The 22,704-nt window shown below is 48.0% G+C and overlaps 4 non-coding genes across 4 annotated transcripts; all 4 read left to right on the top strand.

Annotated features, from left to right (window-relative positions):
• The first annotated feature begins 5,022 nt into the window (after positions 1-5,022).
• On the top strand, positions 5,023-5,094 carry Trnar-ucu (transfer RNA arginine (anticodon UCU)). The gene has a single exon. It is a non-coding gene; the product is annotated as a tRNA-Arg (tRNA).
• Positions 5,095-9,791: 4,697 nt separating this feature from the next.
• On the top strand, positions 9,792-9,863 carry Trnar-ucu (transfer RNA arginine (anticodon UCU)). Its single transcript has one exon. It is a non-coding gene; the product is annotated as a tRNA-Arg (tRNA).
• A 5,166-nt stretch (positions 9,864-15,029) lies between these two features.
• Trnar-ucu (transfer RNA arginine (anticodon UCU)) lies at positions 15,030-15,101 on the top strand. Its single transcript has one exon. It is a non-coding gene; the product is annotated as a tRNA-Arg (tRNA).
• Positions 15,102-19,311: 4,210 nt separating this feature from the next.
• Positions 19,312-19,383, top strand: Trnar-ucu (transfer RNA arginine (anticodon UCU)). Its single transcript has one exon. It is a non-coding gene; the product is annotated as a tRNA-Arg (tRNA).
• Positions 19,384-22,704: the final 3,321 nt, after the last annotated feature.

Here is a 22,704-nt window from a genome sequence, read left to right as displayed (position 1 = left end):
TAACTCGAGTTGTATTTTCATCTATAACGTCTGGGATCATCTGGGCACCTAGGAGGATGGCTTGCAGTTCGAGTTCAGTAGTGGAAATGAGATCATTAATTGAGAAACACTTCGTGCTCGTTCGGCTTAGGTCGGTTGCAGCAAGTGCTATGAGGAGGCGAGTTTCGTCCATGGACCCATCTGTGTAAATAGTAGCTCCTGTTGATTGCACATTACACGTGACAGTCGCTTGTGTCTTTCGTTGATGGGTGTGGCTAGTCTTGTGGGTCTTTGTTGGTAACGGCTTCGAGTGGGTAACCAGTACATCTTCCCATGGAGGTATAGTTGGTTCGAACGCTGTAGCTTTGAAGGAGCGGTCGTCGAGTTCCAACAGTCGTTGACCTTGGGGTGTGAGTAGGCGCCTGTCGTGATCCGTTTGTGTCCGATGAGTTACAATTTTATGGAGTGGAGGAAGCTGGCTGTACCGGTATAGCTCTTCTATTTTAGTATGGTGGGGTAACCCGGTGATTACCCTCAGGGCCTGCAGGTACAAACTTTCCAATTTGCTCATCTGCACTTGAGTAAGGCGGTAGTGAATGGCTCCGTAACATGCGTTCGATATCAGAACTGCTTGCACTAGTGTACGTGCAACGTCGTTTGTGGCGCCCCCAAACTTGTTAGAGATGCACTTGATCAAGTGTAGTAGTTTTTTCCACGTTGGTGTCAATTGGTCGAGCCATGTTTTGCCTCCACCTTGCGTATGTATCGGTATGCCAAGGATTCGTATCCAACCGTCACAGGGTTTTGTTAAGGTGCGACCCTGCAGTGTGAGGGCCACCTTTTCTTTTTCGACTGAGTAGCCCCCTACCGTCAGAAAGTGTGTTTTTTCAGATGAGACTTGCATGCCAGTGGGGCCAGTTGTCTGTTCAACTATGAGAAGTGCATTCTGGAGTTCCTCACATGCCCGTTCAGTACTTTCGTAATTGCCTGATTCTGTCCACAGTGTTATATCGTCCGCATATATTGTAAAACGTACAGTGGAATCCTTCTCAAGGGCTGTGGCAATTCGTCTCATGACCACGTTGAATAGGATCGGGGAAATATCACCGATCCTTGTGGTACACCGACATTATTACTGTACACTCGTGAGGTTGAGTTTCCATTATGTACCTCGTATGTACGGCCACATAGGAAGCTTTTGATGAAGTTGACTATTCGTTTCCCTGGGTAGGCATCTTCAAGAGCACTCAGAATGGCTTCATGAGTGACGGTGTCGAATGCCTTCTTCAAATCTACGGCGACCAAAATGTGCGGTATTTTTCTTCTATGTTTGCCCAAAATCCTTCGAAGTAGAAAAAGGCTGTCCGAGGTGCCCATGTTTGGGCGGTACCCGGTTTGTGCAGGGTGAAAGAAGCTGGTGGACTCTTCCAGATGGTGGTTCAAACGATTGACACACATTCTTTCAATGAGTTTGCATATGGTGGGGGTCAAAGAAACTGGCCTCAAGTTAGTTACTGTGCTCGGATTTTTGCCTGGTTTAGGAATCCGAGTGACGACGGCATGCTTCAGGTGTGGTGGCAAGTGGCCAGTGACCCATATGTGATTGATCGATTTAAGAAGAGCTTGTTTACTCTCCTCGGAGAGGTTTCGAAGAGTTGTCCATGTAATACCGTCTTTCCCAGGTGAACTTCTGACCCGGACTTGATCCAAAGCACGGACTAATTCGGCCATCATGAACGGACTCTCTAGAGGGTTAGTTTCATCTACATCAAGGTCCAGAGCATATACAGAGTTAGGAGGGGGCGAAGCGGGCTGAGGGAAGAAGGCTTGTGCGGCCTCGTGCGTTATTTCCATGATCGATTTGTTTTGCTTGAGTGCAATTGTACGAACTAGATTGTGAGTCTTTGTCTTTCCCTGCAAAGCCTTGAAGGTATTCCACAAGGTATGTAGTCCCGTCTTGTTGCTGAACGATGCACAGTGGGTTTGCCAGCGGTCTCTTGCGACCATTTTGGCATGCCGTGTTATCTGTGCAGTTTTTTGGCGCACTTTCAGGCGATCTTTATACCTGCGGCCATTGGCAAGGTATTGCGCATGAAGTTATTCTCGTGTCTCCCATAAGTTTAGCATGTGTTTGTCTGTAGTGGGAAGTTCTTCGGGAAGGTCTATTTCTTGAGTTGCAAGAATCATCGCTTGCTGCATAGCCTCCACGAGTGCACTGATCTCACTAGAGTTGGAAGAGGGGTCGGCTAGATGCTGCCGAAAAAGATCCCAATTCGTGCAGCGGACTTTGCGTTTACGCTTTTTAAGCCCGTGTTTTAGCGAGACCCATATAGGGTAATGGTCACTGCCCCATGGATCATTTTCACAGGACCACGAAGAACAGAGATTATGCGATGTCCACGTGAGATCCGGTGTGGTACCCTTTTGACGAGAGTGCAGTGCTGTCCTAGTGGGAATGTCAAGGTCGTTAACCAAGGTAAGGTTGGCTGCTTGGGCTTCACGCTCCAGCTGAGCTCCCCGGGGGGTATTTCGAGGATATCCCCAGATAACGTTAGACGCGTTAAAGTCCCCTCCAATGAGGATGGCGTCACCGGGATAAAGGGAGCGTAGATGCGTCATCCAAGCGAAATCACCCCTGTTGGAGCGGCCCGTTTCGGGACGTAAGTCTGCGGACACTAAAATTATCTTTTGTGGCGAGTTCAAGTCAATGCGTACTGCTACGACTTCCTGGAAGGCCGCGCAGTATGCTGAAGTATCCAGCTGACAGTGCCGAATATTTCTGCTGATAAAAATTGCCGCTTGTGCTGTGGGTTCAAGTTTTCCATCATGAAGAATGCTTGGCTGGAAGTAAGCGCGGTATCCATTTATACTGGGTGTTCAACCCCTGGTTTCTTGAAGTAGAAGTGCCACGGGTGGTGAATGCATGGTCCGTAACCTTTCGCTCAATTCAGCGTCATTAGCTCGGAGGCTACGGCAGTTCCATTGCAGGACTCTATTGGCTGCGGTCATCCTGGCGGCGTCGAGGTGAGCGAGAAAGGCTACCGTATGAACGTCGCCGTTCCCGGCGTTCCAGGGTCAATTTAAGATGGCTGACTTGCGAAGTCAGCGTGCCTAGCTGCGTCATAATCATTTCAAATTTGTTTCCCAAACTGTCAAGTGCTTCCGTTGCCAGTGCTTGCTTCTGGGTAAGATCTTTAAGCACTTGATTATGTTTCTGGACGGTGGTTGACATGCTTTGTACAGTCGGCACCTCAGAATTCAATCGTTCATTCACTATTCCTTCATCGTGTCTGTTTTTCATATTTGTTTCAGGGGCTGCATGCTGCGATGACGATGACTTTTCATGGCTATGCCATGATTTCGAACCTGCTGTTTTGGAAGCAGGTCGTTTTGGTGTAGATCGCCGTGGTTTTGACGATGATCGTTGTTCGTTTGCACGCACCAGCTGAAGGGGGTCATCTTGAGGGCTCCGTAGTTCGGTGTCCCGGGTTTGGTGAGGTGTTTGTACAGATACTTGCTGTGACAGGAGCTGTGTGAGACGCCGAGATGCTTCCTCTATCGTTTTTCGTAGGGCAGCGATTTCCCCTTCTATGTTGGCGTGGAGGCCCATGGAAGCCTTGGAGGCGTAGCTATCCTTGTCGTTCGCGAAGCTGACTGCTTTGGGCGTTGCAGACACCATCGTTCCGGAGAGTACGGGATAGCTATCCAGATCTTGGGAGCCCTGCTGTGCCATTTTAGAATTGGCGGTTCTTCTACGAGAGCGGCTCCGAGAGCAGCGCTCGAGTCGGTCTTTGTTTTCTTTCAAGCGCTTGTCTTTTTCCGGGCAAGTGGCGTCTGTCGCCAGGTGACCGTTCTCCTTACACGTGACGCAGTGCTTATCTTGTTTGTCACATTCTTTGTCGGTGTGAGTGGTGCCACATCGACTGCATATTTCGTCATTGGGGCAGTACTTTTGCTTATGGCCTTCTCCATGGCAACGGTAGCAGATCAGCATGCGTGCAACGTATGGAGTAACTTTGCATAATTCGCTGTAGTATTTGATTCGCTTCGGCAGTACAGGTGAACCAAATGTAAGGAGCGCCCTTCCGCTTTTTCCCATCTGCCTTGCCTCGAGCACATTAGCAGTTTCACATCTCAGCACACTACGAAGTTCCTCGTTGGTATCAATAGGGTCCGTTGAGATGACGCCTCTTGAAACATTATGGCCATAAAGACGAAAAATTTCGACTTCAAATGTGGTCCCGTCCGTAACTTGGATGGTGCTTACCTTGCACAAGTTGTCGGCGTGAAGTTCGTCGTACGTGGTCACAGTAACAGTGTTGGACTGGACGTTGGTTTTACAAGTTGCGTAGTCCGCTACCTTGGCGTCCGGTGCCGTGGCTTGAATCAACTTATGAAGCGTCACCTTTGGGATGGCAGTTACGGAGCAGTGATCGTTCGGGCGGATGAGGACCGTTGTCCGTTGAAGCTTTGTGCGTTCCGCATCTACCTTGCGGTAGGTCTGCCGGGATCGCCGATGGCGGCGGGAGTGTGCGTCCTGCCAGGGTCCGTCATCTGCTGAATCTTCACCGCGTTGCTCGTTCATTTCTTCGTCGGTGGTCGCCTTCTTTTCGTGGACCTTGTCGGTAATCTTTCGTTTCTTTTGCCGTTCTTCAGATTCGCTGCGCGTGACGAAGTGCATCACGGCTGGCGAGCTGAAATCCATGGGGACCGCCACTGGGGCGCCCGCCATCTTAGCGGCACGGCGGTAGGGCTGCCGTACTCGTAGCTAGGCCTACCCCGCTGGGTTAGGCCTAGGCGTGGTCGCTTTGTGCTGCCGGTCGTAGATTTTCTGTTGATGAAACAGCCACAGTCCACTTTGCAGAATGGAGACCTTAGGAGCTTAGGAGACACTGAACCAAAAATTACAGTGGCATGAGCTTTAAAACGGCACTTACAGCGTTCGATGCACAGAGCGACGGGGAACCATACGTGCACTGTTCGACGCCAGTGGCGCCACCGTAGTAAATATAAATACCCCAGAGAGTGACGGAGAACACAGTCGCCCAGATAGCCGAATTGGTAAGGCATTCGACATCTAATCGAAAGGCGTGGGTTCGGTCCCCACTCTGGGCGCGTGTTTTTCTTTCTTTCTTTCTCATGTAAAAATAACAAAAAAAAATGTAACGTCACTAACGATAAAAAATAGTCTAATCATTCCCCTATGCCTTCTTTGGCGTTGTAGACTGCCGGCATTTATTTCTGTATTTCCTAACGAGCCCCTCATTTCTGAACCCTATTATCGTGCGAAAGCTTAGCGAGGGCCTCGGTTCTGGCAGCCTTGATGCCAAGGTAGCATAAGAGGGTTTCCCGCCAGTTAGCCGCTTATGACAGGCTGTAGACGTTCGAGTCACGCCCCGGGGGTTGAAAAAGAAGGTCCCCTTCTCCCCGTGCAGTCTAAGTGGCGCTGGCTACCACCCTCAAGCGTCAGATACAGTTGTAGTAAATATAAATACCCCAGAAAGTCACGGAGAACACAGTCACCCAGATAGCCGAATTCGTAAGGCATTCGAGATCTAATCGAATGGCGTGGGTTCGGTCCCCACTCTGGGCGCGTGTTTTTCTTTCTTTCTTTCTCATGTAAATAATAACAAAAAAAACTGTAACGTCACTAACGATAAAAAATTGTCTAATCATTCCCCTATGCCTTCTTTGGCGTTGTAGGCTGCTGGCATTTACTTCTGTATTTCCTAACGAGCCCCTCATTTCTGAACCCTATATTCGTGCGAAAGCTTAGCGAGGGCCTCGGTTCTGGCTGCCTTGATGCCACGGTAGCATAAGAGGGTTTCCCGCCAGTTAGCCGCTTATGACAGGCTGTAGACGTTCGTGTCACGCCCCGGGGGTTGAAAAAGAAGGTCCCCTTCTCCCCGTGTAGTCTAAGTGGCGCTGGCTACCACCCTCAAGCGTCAGATACAGTTTTAGTAAATATAACTACCCCAGAAAGTGACGGAGAACACAGTCGCCCAGATAGCCGAATTGGTAAGGCATTCGAGATCTAATAGAAAGGCGTGGGTTCGGTCCCCACTCTGGGCGCGTGTTTTTCTTTCTTTCTTTCACATGTAAATAATAACAAAAAAAAAATGTAACGTCACTAACGATAAAAAATAGTCTATCCCCTATGCCTTCTTTGGCGTTGTAGACGGCCGGCATTTATTTCTGTATTTCCTAACGAGCCCCTCATTTCTGAACCCTATTATCGTGCGAAAGCTTACCGAGGGCCTCGGTTCTGGCAGCCTTGATGCCAAAGTAGCATAAGAGGGTTTTCCACCAAATATCCGCTTATGACAGGCTGTAGACGTTCGCGTCACGCCCCGGGGGTTGAAAAAGAAGGTCCCCTTCTGCCCGTGTAGTCTAAGTGGCGCAGGCTACAACCCTCAAGCGTCAGATACAGTTGTAGTAAATATAAATACCCCAGAAAGTGACGGAGAACACAGTCGCCCAGATAGCCGAATTGGTAAGGCATTCGAGATCTAATCGAAAGGCGTGGGTTCGGTCCCCACTCTGGGCGCGTTTTTCTTTCTTTCTTTCTCATGTAAATATTACCAAAAAAAATGTAACGTCACTAACGATACAAAATAGTCTAATCATTCCCCTATGCCTTCTTTGGCGTTGTAGACTGCCGGCATTTATTTCTGTATTTCCTAACGAGCCCCTCATTTCTGAACCCTATTATCGTGCGAAAGCTTAGCGAGGGCCTCGGTTCCGGCAGCCTTGATGCCAAGGTAGCATGAGAGGGTTTCCCGAAAGTTAGCGGTTTATGACAGGCTGTAGACGTTCGCGTCACGTCCCGGGGGTTGAAAAATACGGTCCCCTTCTCCCCGTGTAGTTTAAGTGGCGCTGGCTACCACCCTCAAGCGTCAGATACAGTTGTAGTAAATATAAATACCCCTGAAAGTGACGGAGAACACAGTCGCCCAGATAGCCGAATTGGTAAGGCATTCGAGATCTAATCAAATGGCGTGGGTTCGGTCTCAACTCTGGGCGCGTGTTTTTCTTTCTTTCTTTCTCATGTAAATAATAATAAAAAATTGTAACGTCACTAACGATAAAAAATAGTCTAAACATTCCCCTATGTCTTCTTTGGCATTGTAGACTGCCGGCATTTATTTCTGTATTTCCTAACGAGCCCCTCATTTCTGAACCCTATTATCGTGCGAAAGCTTAGCGAGGGCCTCGGTTCTGGCAACCTTGATGCCAAGGTAGCATAAGAGGGTTTCCAGCCAGTTAGCCGCTTATGACAGGCTGTAGACGTTCGCGTCACGCCCCGGGCGTTGAAAAAGAAGGTCCCCTTCTCCCCGTGTAGTCTAAGTGGCGCTGGCTACCACCCTCAAGCGTCAGATACAGTTGTAGTAAATATAAATACCCCAGAAAGTGACGGAGAACACAGTCGCCCAGATAGCCGAATTGGTAAGGCATTCGAGATCTTATAGAAAGGCGTGGGTTCGGTCCCCACTCTGGGCGCGTGTTTTTCTTTCTTTCTTTCTCATGTAAATAATAACAAAAAAATGTAACGTCACTAACGATAAAAAATAGTCCATCCCATATGCCTTCTTTGGCGTTGTAGACGGCTGGCATTTATTTCTGTATTTCCTAACGAGCCCCTCATTTCTGCACCCTATTATCGTGCGAAAGCTTAGCGAGGGCCTCGGTTCTGGCAGCCTTGATGCCAAGGTAGCATAAGAGGGTTTCCCGCCAGTTAGCCGCTTATGAGAGGCTGTAGACGTTCGTGTCACGCCCCGGGGGGTGAAAAAGAAGGTCCCCTTCTCCCCGTGTAGTCTAAGTGGCGCTCGCTACCACCCTCAAGCGTCAGATACAGTTTTAGTAAATATAAATACCCAGAAAGTGACGGAGAACACAGTCGCCCCTATAGCCGAATTGGTAAGGCATTCGAGATCTAATCGAAAGGCGTGGGTTCGGTCCCCACTCTGGGCGCGTGTTTTTCTTTCTTTCTTTCTCATGTAAATAATAATAAAAAAATTGTAACGTCATTAACGATAAAAAATAGTCTAATCATTCCCCTATGCCTTCTTTGGCATTGTAGACTGCCGGCATTTATTTCTGTATTTCCTAACGAGCCCCTCATTTCTGAACCCTATTATCGTGCGAAAGCTTACCGAGGGCCTCGGTTCTGGCAGCCTTGATGCCAAGGTAGCATAAGAGGGTTTTCCACCAAATATCCGCTTATGACAGGCTGTAGACGTTCGCGTCACGCCCCGGGGGTTGAAAAAGAAGGTCCCCTTCTGCCCGTGTAGTCTAAGTGGCGCAGGCTACAGCCCTCAAGCGTCAGATACAGTTGGAGTAAATATAAATACCCCAGAAAGTGACGGAGAACACAGTCGCCCAGATGGCCGAATTGGTAAGGCATTCGAGATCTAATCGAAAGGCGTGGGTTCGGTCCCCACTCTGGGCGCGTGTTTTTCTTTCTTTCTTTCTCATGTAAATATTACCAAAAAAAAATGTAACGTCACTAACGATACAAAATAGTCTAATCATTCCCCTATGCCTTCTTTGGCGTTGTAGACTGCCGGCATTTATTTCTGTATTTCCTAACGAGCCCCTCATTTCTGAACCCTATTATCGTGCGAAAGCTTAGCGAGGGCCTCGGTTCCGGCAGCCTTGATGCCAAGGTAGCATGAGAGGGTTTCCCGAAAGTTAGCGGTTTATGACAGGCTTTAGACGTTCGCGTCACGTCCCGGGGGTTTAAAAATAAGGTCCCCTTCTCCCCGTGTAGTTTAAGTGGCGCTGGCTACCACCCTCAAGCGTCAGATACAGTTGTAGTAAATATAAATACCCATGAAAGTGACGGAGAACACAGTCGCCCAGATAGCCGAATTGGTAAGGCATTCGAGATCTAATCAAATGGCGTGGGTTCGGTCCCCACTCTGGGCGCGTGTTTTTCTTTATTTCTTTCGCATGTAAATAATAATAAAAAAATTGTAACGTCACTAACGATAAAAAATAGTCTAATCATTCCCCTATGCCTTCTTTGGCATTGTAGACTGCCGGCATTTATTTCTGTATTTCCTAACGAGCCCCTCATTTCTGAACCCTATTATCGTGCGAAAGCTTAGCGAGGGCCTCGGTTCTGGCAACCTTGATGCCAAGGTAGCATAAGAGGGTTTCCCGCCAGTTAGCCGCTTATGACAGGCTGTAGACGTTCGCATCACGCCCCCGGGGTTGAAAAAGAAGGTCCCCTTCTCCCCGTGTAGTCTAAGTGGCGCTGGCTACCACCCTCAAGCGTCAGATACAGTTGTAGTATATATAAATACCCCAGAAAGTGACGGAGAACACAGTCGCCCAGATAGCCGAATTGGTAAGGCATACGAGATCTAATCGAAAGGCGTGGGTTCGGTCCCCACTCTGGGTGCGTGTTTTTCTTTCTTTCTTTCTCATGTAAATAATACAAAAAAAAATGTAACGTCACTAACGATAAAAAATAGTCGAATCACTCCCCTATGCCTTCTTTGGTGTTGTAGACTGCCGGCATTTATTTCTGTATTTCCTAACGAGCCCCTCATTTCTGAACCCTATTATCGTGCGAAAGCTTAGCGAGGGCCTCGGTTCTGGCAGCCTTGATGCCAAGGTAGCATAAGAGGGTTTCCCGCAAGTTAGCCGCTTATGACCGGCTGTAGACGATCGTGTCACGCCCCGGGGGTTGAAAAAGAAGGTCCCCTTCTCCCCGTGTAGTCTAAGTGGCGCTGGCTACCACCCTCAAGCGTCAGATACAGTTGGAGTGAATATAAATACCCCAGAAAGTGACGGAGAACACAGTCGCCCAGATAGCCGAATTGGTAAGGCATTCGACATCTAATCGAAAGGCGTGGGTTCGGTCCCCACTCTGGGCGCGTGTTTTTCTTTCTTTCTTTCTCATGTAAAAATAACAAAAAAAATGTAACGTCACTAACGATAAAAAATAGTCTAATCATTCCCCTATGCCTTCTTTGGCGTTGTAGACTGCCGGCATTTATTTCTGTATTTCCTAACGAGCCCCTCATTTCTGAACCCTATTATCGTGCGAAAGCTTAGCGAGGGCCTCGGTTCTAGCAGCCTTGATGCCAAGGTAGCATAAGAGGGTTTCCCGCCAGTTAGCCGCTTATGACAGGCTGTAGACGTTCGAGTCACGCCGCGGGGGTTGAAAAAGAAGGTCCCCTTCTCCCCGTGCAGTCTAAGTGGCGCTGGCTACCACCCTCAAGCGTCAGATACAGTTGTAGTAAATATAAATACCCCAGAAAGTCACGGAGAACACAGTCACCCAGATAGCCGAATTCGTAAGGCATTCGAGATCTAATCGAATGGCGTGGGTTCGGTCCCCACTCTGGGCGCGTGTTTTTCTTTCTTTCTTTCTCATGTAAATAATAACAAAAAAAAAATGTAACGTCACTAACGATAAAAAATTGTCTAATCATTCCCCTATGCCTTCTTTGGCGTTGTAGGCTGCTGGCATTTACTTCTGTATTTCCTAACGAGCCCCTCATTTCTGAACCCTATATTCGTGCGAAAGCTTAGCGAGGGCCTCGGTTCTGGCTGCCTTGATGCCACGGTAGCATAAGAGGGTTTCCCGCCAGTTAGCCGCTTATGACAGGCTGTAGACGTTCGTGTCACGCCCCGGGGGTTGAAAAAGAAGGTCCCCTTCTCCCCGTGTAGTCTAAGTGGCGCTGGCTACCACCCTCAAGCGTCAGATACAGTTTTAGTAAATATAACTACCCCAGAAAGTGACGGAGAACACAGTCGCCCAGATAGCCGAATTGGTAAGGCATTCGAGATCTAATAGAAAGTCGTGGGTTCGGTCCCCACTCTGGGCGCGTGTTTTTCTTTCTTTCTTTCACATGTAAATAATAAAAAAAAAATGTAACGTCACTAACGATAAAAAATAGTCTATCCCCTATGCCTTCTTTGGTGTTGTAGACGGCCGGCATTTATTTCTGTATTTCCTAACGAGCCCCTCATTTCTGAACCCTATTATCGTGCGAAAGCTTACCGAGGGCCTCGGTTCTGGCAGCCTTGATGCCAAAGTAGCATAAGAGGGTTTTCCACCAAATATCCGCTTATGACAGGCTGTAGACGTTCGCGTCACGCCCCGGGGGTTCAAAAAGAAGGTCCCCTTCTGCCCGTGTAGTCTAAGTGGCGCAGGCTACAACCCTCAAGCGTCAGATACAGTTGTAGTAAATATAAATACCCCAGAAAGTGACGGAGAACACAGTCGCCCAGATAGCCGAATTGGTAAGGCATTCGAGATCTAATCGAAAGGCGTGGGTTCGGTCCCCACTCTGGGCGCGTTTTTCTTTCTTTCTTTCTCATGTAAATATTACCAAAAAAAATGTAACGTCACTAACGATACAAAATAGTCTAATCATTCCCCTATGCCTTCTTTGGCGTTGTAGACTGCCGGCATTTATTTCTGTATTTCCTAACGAGCCCCTCATTTCTGAACCCTATTATCGTGCGAAAGCTTAGCGAGGGCCTCGGTTCCGGCAGCCTTGATGCCAAGGTAGCATGAGAGGGTTTCCCGAAAGTTAGCGGTTTATGACAGGCTGTAGACGTTCGCGTCACGTCCCGGGGGTTGAAAAATACGGTCCCCTTCTCCCCGTGTAGTTTAAGTGGCGCTGGCTACCACCCTCAAGCGTCAGATACAGTTGTAGTAAATATAAATACCCCTGAAAGTGACGGAGAACACAGTCGCCCAGATAGCCGAATTGGTAAGGCATTCGAGATCTAATCAAATGGCGTGGGTTCGGTCCCCACTCTGGGCGCGTGTTTTTCTTTCTTTCTTTCTCATGTAAATAATAATAAAAAAATTGTAACGTCACTAACGATAAAAAATAGTCTAATCATTCCCCTATGCCTTCTTTGGCATTGTAGACTGCCGGCATTTATTTCTGTATTTCCTAACGAGCCCCTCATTTCTGAACCCTATTATCGTGCGAAAGCTTAGCGAGGGCCTCGGTTCTGGCAACCTTGATGCCAAGGTAGCATAAGAGGGTTTCCAGCCAGTTAGCCGCTTATGACAGGCTGTAGACGTTCGCGTCACGCCCCGGGGGTTGAAAAAGAAGGTCCCCTTCTCCCCGTGTAGTCTAAGTGGCGCTGGCTACCACCCTCAAGCGTCAGATACAGTTGTAGTAAATATAAATACCCCAGAAAGTGACGGAGAACACAGTCGCCCAGATAGCCGAATTGGTAAGGCATTCGAGATCTTATAGAAAGGCGTGGGTTCGGTCCCCACTCTGGGCGTGTGTTTTTCTTTCTTTCTTTCTCATGTAAATAATAACAAAAAAATGTAACGTCACTAACGATAAAAAATAGTCCATCCCATATGCCTTCTTTGGCGTTGTAGACGGCTGGCATTTATTTCTGTATTTCCTAACGAGCCCCTCATTTCTGCACCCTATTATCGTGCGAAAGCTTAGCGAGGGCCTCGGTTCTGGCAGCCTTGATGCCAAGGTAGCATAAGAGGGTTTCCCGCCAGTTAGCCGCTTATGAGAGGCTGTAGACGTTCGTGTCACGCCCCGGGGGTTGAAAAAGAAGGTCCCCTTCTCCCCGTGTAGTCTAAGTGGCGCTCGCTACCACCCTCAAGCGTCAGATACAGTTTTAGTAAATATAAATACCCAGAAAGTGACGGAGAACACAGTCGCCCAGATAGCCGAATTGGTAAGGCATTCGAGATCTAATCGAAAGGCGTGGGTTCGGTCCCCACTCTGGGCGCGTGTTTTTCTTTCTTTCTTTCTCATGTAAATAATAATAAAAAAATTGTAACGTCATTAACGATAAAAAATAGTCTAATCATTCCCCTATGCCTTCTTTGGCATTGTAGACTGCCGGCATTTATTTCTGTATTTCCTAACGAGCCCCTCATTTCTGAACCCTATTATCGTGCGAAAGCTTAGCGAGGGCCTCGGTTCTGGCAGCCTTGATGCCAAGGTAGCATAAGAGGGTTGCCCGCCAGTTAGCCGCTTATGACAGGCTGTAGACGTTCGCGTCACGCCCCGGGGGTTGAAAAAGAAGGTCCCCTTCTCCCCGTGTAGTCTAAGTGGCGCTGGCTACCACCCTCAAGCGTCAGATACAGTTGTAGTGTATATAAATACCCCAGAAAGTGACGGAGAACACAGTCGCCCAGATAGCCGAATTGGTAAGGCATTCGAGATCTAATAGAAAGGCGTGGGTTCGGTCCCCACTCTGGGCCCGTGTTTTTCTTTCTTTCTTTCACATGTAAATAATAACAAAAAAAAATGTAACGTCACTAACGATAAAAAATAGTCAATCCCCTATGCCTTCTTTGGCGTTGTAGACGGCCGGCATTTTTTTCTGTATTTCCTAACGAGCCCCTCATTTCTGAACCCTATTATCGTGCGAAAGCTTACCGAGGGCCTCGGTTCTGGCAGCCTTGATGCCAAGGTAGCATAAGAGGGTTTTCCACCAAATATCCGCTTATGACAGGCTGTAGACGTTCGCGTCACGCCCCGGGGGTTGAAAAAGAAGGTCCCCTTCTCCCGTGTAGTCTAAGTGGCGCAGGCTACAGCCCTCAAGCGTCAGATACAGTTGGAGTAAATATAAATACCCCAGAAAGTGACGGAGAACACAGTCGCCCAGATGGCCGAATTGGTAAGGCATTCGAGATCTAATCGAAAGGCGTGGGTTCGGTCCCCACTCTGGGCGCGTGTTTTTCTTTCTTTCTTTCTCATGTAAATATTACCAAAAAAAATGTAACGTCACTAACGATACAAAATAGTCTAATCATTCCCCTATGCCTTCTTTGGCGTTGTAGACTGCCGGCATTTATTTCTGTATTTCCTAACGAGCCCCTCATTTCTGAACCCTATTATCGTGCGAAAGCTTAGCGAGGGCCTCGGTTCCGGCAGCCTTGATGCCAAGGTAGCATGAGAGGGTTTCCCAAAAGTTAGCGGTTTATGACAGGCTTTAGACGTTCGCGTCACGTCCCGGGGGTTGAAAAATAAGGTCCCCTTCTCCCCGTGTAGTTTAAGTGGCGCTGGCTACCACCCTCAAGCGTCAGATACAGTTGTAGTAAATATAAATACCCATGAAAGTGACGGAGAACACAGTCGCCCAGATAGCCGAATTGGTAAGGCATTCGAGATCTAATCAAATGGCGTGGGTTCGGTCCCCACTCTGGGCGCGTGTTTTTCTTTATTTCTTTCGCATGTAAATAATAATAAAAAAATTGTAACGTCACTAACGATAAAAAATAGTCTAATCATTCCCCTATGCCTTCTTTGGCATTGTAGACTGCCGGCATTTATTTCTGTATTTCCTAACGAGCCCCTCATTTCTGAACCCTATTATCGTGCGAAAGCTTAGCGAGGGCCTCGGTTCTGGCAACCTTGATGCCAAGGTAGCATAAGAGGGTTTCCCGCCAGTTATCCGCTTATGACAGGCTGTAGACGTTCGCATCACGCCCCCGGGGTTGAAAAAGAAGGTCCCCTTCTCCCCGTGTAGTCTAAGTGGCGCTGGCTACCACCCTCAAGCGTCAGATACAGTTGTAGTATATATAAATACCCCAGAAAGTGACGGAGAACACAGTCGCCCAGATAGCCGAATTGGTAAGGCATACGAGATCTAATCGAAAGGCGTGGGTTCGGTCCCCACTCTGGGTGCGTGTTTTTCTTTCTTTCTTTCTCATGTAAATAATACCAAAAAAATGTAACGTCACTAACGATAAAAAATAGTCGAATCACTCCCCTATGCCTTCTTTGGCGTTGTAGACTGCCGGCATTTATTTCTGTATTTCCTAACGAGCCCCTCATTTCTGAACCCTATTATCGTGCAAAAGCTTAGCGAGGGCCTCGGTTCTGGCAGCCTTGATGCCAAGGTAGCATAAGAGGGTTTCCCGCAAGTTAGCCGCTTATGACCGGCTGTAGACGATCGTGTCACGACCCGGGGGTTGAAAAAGAAGGTCCCCTTCTCCCCGTGTAGTCTAAGTGGCGCTGGCTACCACCCTCAAGCGTCAGATACAGTTGGAGTGAATATAAATACCCCAGAAAGTGACGGAGAACACAGTCGCCCAGATAGCCGAATTGGTAAGGCATTCGACATCTAATCGAAAGGCGTGGGTTCGGTCCCCACTCTGGGCGCGTGTTTTTCTTTCTTTCTTTCTCATGTAAAAATAACAAAAAAAATGTAACGTCACTAACGATAAAAAATAGTCTAATCATTCCCCTATGCCTTCTTTGGCGTTGTAGACTGCCGGCATTTATTTCTGTATTTCCTAACGAGCCCCTCATTTCTGAACCCTATTATCGTGCGAAAGCTTAGCGAGGGCCTCGGTTCTGGCAGCCTTGATGCCAAGGTAGCATAAGAGGGTTTCCCGCCAGTTAGCCGCTTATGACAGGCTGTAGACGTTCGAGTCACGCCCCGGGGGTTGAAAAAGAAGGTCCCCTTCTCCCCGTGCAGTCTAAGTGGCGCTGGCTACCACCCTCAAGCGTCAGATACAGTTGTAGTAAATATAAATACCCCAGAAAGTCACGGAGAACACAGTCACCCAGATAGCCGAATTCGTAAGGCATTCGAGATCTAATCGAATGGCGTGGGTTCGGTCCCCACTCTGGGCGCGTGTTTTTCTTTCTTTCTTTCTCATGTAAATAATAACAAAAAAAAAATGTAACGTCACTAACGATAAAAAATTGTCTAATCATTCCCCTATGCCTTCTTTGGCGTTGTAGGCTGCTGGCATTTACTTCTGTATTTCCTAACGAGCCCCTCATTTCTGAACCCTATATTCGTGCGAAAGCTTAGCGAGGGCCTCGGTTCTGGCTGCCATGATGCCACGGTAGCATAAGAGGGTTTCCCGCCAGTTAGCCGCTTATGACAGGCTGTAGACGTTCGTGTCACGCCCCGGGGGTTGAAAAAGAAGGTCCCCTTCTCCCCGTGTAGTCTAAGTGGCGCTGGCTACCACCCTCAAGCGTCAGATACAGTTTTAGTAAATATAACTACCCCAGAAAGTGACGGAGAACACAGTCGCCCAGATAGCCGAATTGGTAAGGCATTCGAGATCTAATAGAAAGGCGTGGGTTCGGTCCCCACTCTGGGCGCGTGTTTTTCTTTCTTTCTTTCACATGTAAATAATAACAAAAAAAAAATGTAACGTCACTAACGATAAAAAATAGTCTATCCCCTATGCCTTCTTTGGCGTTGTAGACGGCCGGCATTTATTTCTGTATTTCCTAACGAGCCCCTCATTTCTGAACCCTATTATCGTGCGAAAGCTTACCGAGGGCCTCGGTTCTGGCAGCCTTGATGCCAATGTAGCATAAGAGGGTTTTCCACCAAATATCCGCTTATGACAGGCTGTAGACGTTCGCGTCACGCCCCGGGGGTTGAAAAAGAAGGTCCCCTTCTGCCCGTGTAGTCTAAGTGGCGCAGGCTACAACCCTCAAGCGTCAGATACAGTTGTAGTAAATATAAATACCCCAGAAAGTGACGGAGAACACAGTCGCCCAGATAGCCGAATTGGTAAGGCATTCGAGATCTAATCGAAAGGCGTGGGTTCGGTCCCCACTCTGGGCGCGTTTTTCTTTCTTTCTTTCTCATGTAAATATTACCAAAAAAATGTAACGTCACTAACGATACAAAATAGTCTAATCATTCCCCTATGCCTTCTTTGGCGTTGTAGACTGCCGGCATTTATTTCTGTATTTCCTAACGAGCCCCTCATTTCTGAACCCTATTATCGTGCGAAAGCTTAGCGAGGGCCTCGGTTCCGGCAGCCTTGATGCCAAGGTAGCATGAGAGGGTTTCCCGAAAGTTAGCGGTTTATGACAGGCTGTAGACGTTCGCGTCACGTCCCGGGGGTTGAAAAATACGGTCCCCTTCTCCCCGTGTAGTTTAAGTGGCGCTGGCTACCACCCTCAAGCGTCAGATACAGTTGTAGTAAATATAAATACCCCTGAAAGTGACGGAGAACACAGTCGCCCAGATAGCCGAATTGGTAAGGCATTCGAGATCTAATCAAATGGCGTGGGTTCGGTCCCCACTCTGGGCGCGTGTTTTTCTTTCTTTCTTTCTCATGTAAATAATAACAAAAAAATGTAACGTCACTAACGATTAAAAATAGTCCATCCCATATGCCTTCTTTGGCGTTGTAGACGGCTGGCATTTATTTCTGTATTTCCTAACGAGCCCCTCATTTCTGCACCCTATAATCGTGCGAAAGCTTAGCGAGGGCCTCGGTTCTGGCAGCCTTGATGCCAAGGTAGCATAAGAGGGTTTCCCGCCAGTTAGCCGCTTATGAGAGGCTGTAGACGTTCGTGTCACGCCCCGGGGGTTGAAAAAGAAGGTCCCCTTCTCCCCGTGTAGTCTAAGTGGCGCTCGCTACCACCCTCAAGCGTCAGATACAGTTTTAGTAAATATAAATACCCAGAAAGTGACGGAGAACACAGTCGCCCAGATAGCCGAATTGGTAAGGCATTCGAGATCTAATCGAAAGGCGTGGGTTCGGTCCCCACTCTGGGCGCGTGTTTTTCTTTCTTTCTTTCTCATGTAAATAATAACAAAAAAATGTAACGTCACTAACGATTAAAAATAGTCCATCCCATATGCCTTCTTTGGCGTTGTAGACGACTGGCATTTATTTCTGTATTTCCTAACGAGCCCCTCATTTCTGCACCCTATAATCGTGCGAAAGCTTAGCGAGGGCCTCGGTTCTGGCAGCCTTGATGCCAAGGTAGCATAAGAGGGTTTCCCGCCAGTTAGCCGCTTATGAGAGGCTGTAGACGTTCGTGTCACGCCCCGGGGGTTGAAAAAGAAGGTCCCCTTCTCCCCGTGTAGTCTAAGTGGCGCTCGCTACCACCCTCAAGCGTCAGATACAGTTTTAGTAAATATAAATACCCAGAAAGTGACGGAGAACACAGTCGCCCAGATAGCCGAATTGGTAAGGCATTCGAGATCTAATCGAAAGGCGTGGGTTCGGTCCCCACTCTGGGCGCGTGTTTTTCTTTCTTTCTTTCTCATGTAAATAATAATAAAAAAATTGTAACGTCATTAACGATAAAAAATAGTCTAATCATTCCCCTATGCCTTCTTTGGCATTGTAGACTGCCGGCATTTATTTCTGTATTTCCTAACGAGCCCCTCATTTCTGAACCCTATTATCGTGCGAAAGCTTAGCGAGGGCCTCGGTTCTGGCAGCCTTGATGCCAAGGTAGCATAAGAGGGTTTCCCGCCAGTTAGCCGCTTATGACAGGCTGTAGACGTTCGCGTCACGTCCCGGGGGTTGAAAAATAAGGTCCCCTTCTCCCCGTGTAGTTTAAGTGGCGCTGGCTACCACCCTCAAGCGTCAGATACAGTTGTAGTAAATATAAATACCCATGAAAGTGACGGAGAACACAGTCGCCCAGATAGCCGAATTGGTAAGGCATTCGAGATCTAATCAAATGGCGTGGGTTCGGTCCCCACTCTGGGCGCGTGTTTTTCTTTATTTCTTTCGCATGTAAATAATAATAAAAAAATTGTAACGTCACTAACGATAAAAAATAGTCTAATCATTCCCCTATGCCTTCTTTGGCATTGTAGACTGCCGGCATTTATTTCTGTATTTCCTAACGAGCCCCTCATTTCTGAACCCTATTATCGTGCGAAAGCTTAGCGAGGGCCTCGGTTCTGGCAACCTTGATGCCAAGGTAGCATAAGAGGGTTTCCCGCCAGTTATCCGCTTATGACAGGCTGTAGACGTTCGCATCACGCCCCCGGGGTTGAAAAAGAAGGTCCCCTTCTCCCCGTGTAGTCTAAGTGGCGCTGGCTACCACCCTCAAGCGTCAGATACAGTTGTAGTATATATAAATACCCCAGAAAGTGACGGAGAACACAGTCGCCCAGATAGCCGAATTGGTAAGGCATACGAGATCTAATCGAAAGGCGTGGGTTCGGTCCCCACTCTGGGTGCGTGTTTTTCTTTCTTTCTTTCTCATGTAAATAATACCAAAAAAATGTAACGTCACTAACGATAAAAAATAGTCGAATCACTCCCCTATGCCTTCTTTGGCGTTGTAGACTGCCGGCATTTATTTCTGTATTTCCTAACGAGCCCCTCATTTCTGAACCCTATTATCGTGCAAAAGCTTAGCGAGGGCCTCGGTTCTGGCAGCCTTGATGCCAAGGTAGCATAAGAGGGTTTCCCGCAAGTTAGCCGCTTATGACCGGCTGTAGACGATCGTGTCACGCCCCGGGGGTTGAAAAAGAAGGTCCCCTTCTCCCCGTGTAGTCTAAGTGGCGCTGGCTACCACCCTCAAGCGTCAGATACAGTTGGAGTGAATATAAATACCCCAGAAAGTGACGGAGAACACAGTCGCCCAGATAGCCGAATTGGTAAGGCATTCGACATCTAATCGAAAGGCGTGGGTTCGGTCCCCACTCTGGGCGCGTGTTTTTCTTTCTTTCTTTCTCATGTAAAAATAACAAAAAAAATGTAACGTCACTAACGATAAAAAATAGTCTAATCATTCCCCTATGCCTTCTTTGGCGTTGTAGACTGCCGGCATTTATTTCTGTATTTCCTAACGAGCCCCTCATTTCTGAACCCTATTATCGTGCGAAAGCTTAGCGAGGGCCTCGGTTCTGGCAGCCTTGATGCCAAGGTAGCATAAGAGGGTTTCCCGCCAGTTAGCCGCTTATGACAGGCTGTAGACGTTCGAGTCACGCCCCGGGGGTTGAAAAAGAAGGTCCCCTTCTCCCCGTGCAGTCTAAGTGGCGCTGGCTACCACCCTCAAGCGTCAGATACAGTTGTAGTAAATATAAATACCCCAGAAAGTCACGGAGAACACAGTCACCCAGATAGCCGAATTCGTAAGGCATTCGAGATCTAATCGAATGGCGTGGGTTCGGTCCCCACTCTGGGCGCGTGTTTTTCTTTCTTTCTTTCTCATGTAAATAATAACAAAAAAAAAATGTAACGTCACTAACGATAAAAAATTGTCTAATCATTCCCCTATGCCTTCTTTGGCGTTGTAGGCTGCTGGCATTTACTTCTGTATTTCCTAACGAGCCCCTCATTTCTGAACCCTATATTCGTGCGAAAGCTTAGCGAGGGCCTCGGTTCTGGCTGCCATGATGCCACGGTAGCATAAGAGGGTTTCCCGCCAGTTAGCCGCTTATGACAGGCTGTAGACGTTCGTGTCACGCCCCGGGGGTTGAAAAAGAAGGTCCCCTTCTCCCCGTGTAGTCTAAGTGGCGCTGGCTACCACCCTCAAGCGTCAGATACAGTTTTAGTAAATATAACTACCCCAGAAAGTGACGGAGAACACAGTCGCCCAGATAGCCGAATTGGTAAGGCATTCGAGATCTAATAGAAAGGCGTGGGTTCGGTCCCCACTCTGGGCGCGTGTTTTTCTTTCTTTCTTTCACATGTAAATAATAACAAAAAAAAAATGTAACGTCACTAACGATAAAAAATAGTCTATCCCCTATGCCTTCTTTGGCGTTGTAGACGGCCGGCATTTATTTCTGTATTTCCTAACGAGCCCCTCATTTCTGAACCCTATTATCGTGCGAAAGCTTACCGAGGGCCTCGGTTCTGGCAGCCTTGATGCCAATGTAGCATAAGAGGGTTTTCCACCAAATATCCGCTTATGACAGGCTGTAGACGTTCGCGTCACGCCCCGGGGGTTGAAAAAGAAGGTCCCCTTCTGCCCGTGTAGTCTAAGTGGCGCAGGCTACAACCCTCAAGCGTCAGATACAGTTGTAGTAAATATAAATACCCCAGAAAGTGACGGAGAACACAGTCGCCCAGATAGCCGAATTGGTAAGGCATTCGAGATCTAATCGAAAGGCGTGGGTTCGGTCCCCACTCTGGGCGCGTTTTTCTTTCTTTCTTTCTCATGTAAATATTACCAAAAAAAATGTAACGTCACTAACGATACAAAATAGTCTAATCATTCCCCTATGCCTTCTTTGGCGTTGTAGACTGCCGGCATTTATTTCTGTATTTCCTAACGAGCCCCTCATTTCTGAACCCTATTATCGTGCGAAAGCTTAGCGAGGGCCTCGGTTCCGGCAGCCTTGATGCCAAGGTAGCATGAGAGGGTTTCCCGAAAGTTAGCGGTTTATGACAGGCTGTAGACGTTCGCGTCACGTCCCGGGGGTTGAAAAATACGGTCCCCTTCTCCCCGTGTAGTTTAAGTGGCGCTGGCTACCACCCTCAAGCGTCAGATACAGTTGTAGTAAATATAAATACCCCTGAAAGTGACGGAGAACACAGTCGCCCAGATAGCCGAATTGGTAAGGCATTCGAGATCTAATCAAATGGCGTGGGTTCGGTCCCCACTCTGGGCGCGTGTTTTTCTTTCTTTCTTTCTCATGTAAATAATAACAAAAAAATGTAACGTCACTAACGATTAAAAATAGTCCATCCCATATGCCTTCTTTGGCGTTGTAGACGGCTGGCATTTATTTCTGTATTTCCTAACGAGCCCCTCATTTCTGCACCCTATAATCGTGCGAAAGCTTAGCGAGGGCCTCGGTTCTGGCAGCCTTGATGCCAAGGTAGCATAAGAGGGTTTCCCGCCAGTTAGCCGCTTATGAGAGGCTGTAGACGTTCGTGTCACGCCCCGGGGGTTGAAAAAGAAGGTCCCCTTCTCCCCGTGTAGTCTAAGTGGCGCTCGCTACCACCCTCAAGCGTCAGATACAGTTTTAGTAAATATAAATACCCAGAAAGTGACGGAGAACACAGTCGCCCAGATAGCCGAATTGGTAAGGCATTCGAGATCTAATCGAAAGGCGTGGGTTCGGTCCCCACTCTGGGCGCGTGTTTTTCTTTCTTTCTTTCTCATGTAAATAATAATAAAAAAATTGTAACGTCATTAACGATAAAAAATAGTCTAATCATTCCCCTATGCCTTCTTTGGCATTGTAGACTGCCGGCATTTATTTCTGTATTTCCTAACGAGCCCCTCATTTCTGAACCCTATTATCGTGCGAAAGCTTAGCGAGGGCCTCGGTTCTGGCAGCCTTGATGCCAAGGTAGCATAAGAGGGTTTCCCGCCAGTTAGCCGCTTATGACAGGCTGTAGACGTTCGCGTCACGCCCCGGGGGTTGAAAAAGAAGGTCCCCTTCTCCCCGTGTAGTCTAAGTGGCGCTGGCTACCACCCTCAAGCGTCAGATACAGTTGTAGTATATATAAATACCCCAGAAAGTGACGGAGAACACAGTCGCCCAGATAGCCGAATTGGTAAGGCATTCGAGATCTAATAGAAAGGCGTGGGTTCGGTCCCCACTCTGGGCCCGTGTTTTTCTTTCTTTCTTTCACATGTAAATAATAACAAAAAAAAATGTAACGTCACTAACGATAAAAAATAGTCTATCCCCTATGCCTTCTTTGGCGTTGTAGACGGCCGGCATTTTTTTCTGTATTTCCTAACGAGCCCCTCATTTCTGAACCCTATTATCGTGCGAAAGCTTACCGAGGGCCTCGGTTCTGGCAGCCTTGATGCCAAGGTAGCATAAGAGGGTTTTCCACCAAATATCCGCTTATGACAGGCTGTAGACGTTCGCGTCACGCCCCGGGGGTTGAAAAAGAAGGTCCCCTTCTGCCCGTGTAGTCTAAGTGGCGCAGGCTACAGCCCTCAAGCGTCAGATACAGTTGGAGTAAATATAAATACCCCAGAAAGTGACGGAGAACACAGTCGCCCAGATGGCCGAATTGGTAAGGCATTCGAGATCTAATCGAAAGGCGTGGGTTCGGTCCCC

This window comes from Haemaphysalis longicornis, unplaced genomic scaffold (assembly GCF_048455015.1).
Source record: "Haemaphysalis longicornis isolate Haplotype H1 unplaced genomic scaffold, Haemaphysalis longicornis Haplotype H1 scaffold_11, whole genome shotgun sequence".
NCBI lineage: Eukaryota > Metazoa > Arthropoda > Arachnida > Ixodida > Ixodidae > Haemaphysalis > Haemaphysalis longicornis.
This window is presented reverse-complemented; position numbering and strand designations above follow the sequence as displayed.